General features: G+C 58.1%; 1 protein-coding gene across 47 annotated transcripts in view; it reads right to left on the bottom strand.

Annotated features, from left to right (window-relative positions):
- Clasp1 (cytoplasmic linker associated protein 1) overlaps nt 1-460 on the bottom strand; it is a 242023-nt gene extending 241563 nt beyond the window's left edge. For 11 of the 47 annotated variants that reach the window (XM_033757177.1, XM_033757183.1, XM_033757186.1 and 8 more), the window contains exon 1: nt 175-457. The gene's annotated coding sequence lies outside the window, so the exon portion shown is untranslated. Of the gene's footprint in view, nt 1-174 lie in introns of all 47 variants that reach the window. The other 36 variants (XM_033757172.1, XM_033757173.1, XM_033757178.1 and 33 more) reach the window with 7 other exon arrangements.
- Nucleotides 461-940: the final 480 nt, after the last annotated feature.

Raw genomic sequence — 940 nt, 5'->3', positions numbered from 1 at the left:
CCCACCTCAGTCGGTCCCCACCTCAGTGCCGCCCCCTCCCCCAAAGCGCACACCGGAGCGGATGACAGCGGCGGACCTCGCCCCCACCCGGAGCCGGAGCCCGCCGCCGAGGGAGAGGCCAGGGGCCTCGGGAGGACGCGGGTCCGAGCCTCCTTACCCTAGCCCGGTACTTACCGCCTATTATTCGCTTGTTACTGCTGTGGACCGGGCAGCCGCCGCCTTCTCCTCCACCCCAATGAGGTTAGGCGCTTGGTGCGGGGATTAAAAAAGAGCTAGAAAAGCCGACGGCGCCTGCGCAGTGCAGTCTCCCTTTTTCCCCTTACCGCCACCAACCAGGGTAGACCATAGAGAGTGTAAACCGAGACCAGAGAGGTGGCTGCCTCTCTATGGTAATGCCCTGCGCAGGCGCCGACATGGCTGCGCTGGGCTTCGGGAGCTCAGGCCCCAAGAGCTTTTGCCCCACAGAGATTGTTAATTGACCCAGATGGCGACCCGTAGGGTAAAGATTCTTTCAGGAAAGGGTTAAATTGGGCCCCTGGAGAATTGGGCTGGACGGACATAGGATGTAAGCAAGACGGTGCTAGAAAACCGCTGGTGTGATAGGAAGAGCTAGAAAAGAGCCAGGAGTACGTGGTTAAAAGTCTTCCGGCTGGAACTTCCTTCGGCCAGGGGTCTAGCACCTGAAAGGAAACAATCTTTCACTTCTGGGTTACCAGCGCCCACTCTACTGGATGACTTCGATGACGGAAATTGTGCCTTGCGACTTCCCGTAGAAGACCGTATTTTCCTTTTGCTCTTGGAGCCGGCGCGGAGATGTGTCCCGGAAGCACAACTTTTTGTCAGTTCTTTCCCTTGAGGACGGAGTCCATCCCAGTGGGGACTTCAGGAACCCCGACTCGGCCAGCGAGATTTTGAGAGCGTCCATAAATGTTGCTGCTCT

The sequence above is a fragment of the Fukomys damarensis genome, unplaced genomic scaffold (genome assembly GCF_012274545.1).
Source record: "Fukomys damarensis isolate Sample0158 unplaced genomic scaffold, DMR_v1.0_HiC HiC_scaffold_29, whole genome shotgun sequence".
In the NCBI taxonomy this organism is placed as follows: Eukaryota; Metazoa; Chordata; class Mammalia; order Rodentia; family Bathyergidae; genus Fukomys; species Fukomys damarensis.
This window is presented reverse-complemented; position numbering and strand designations above follow the sequence as displayed.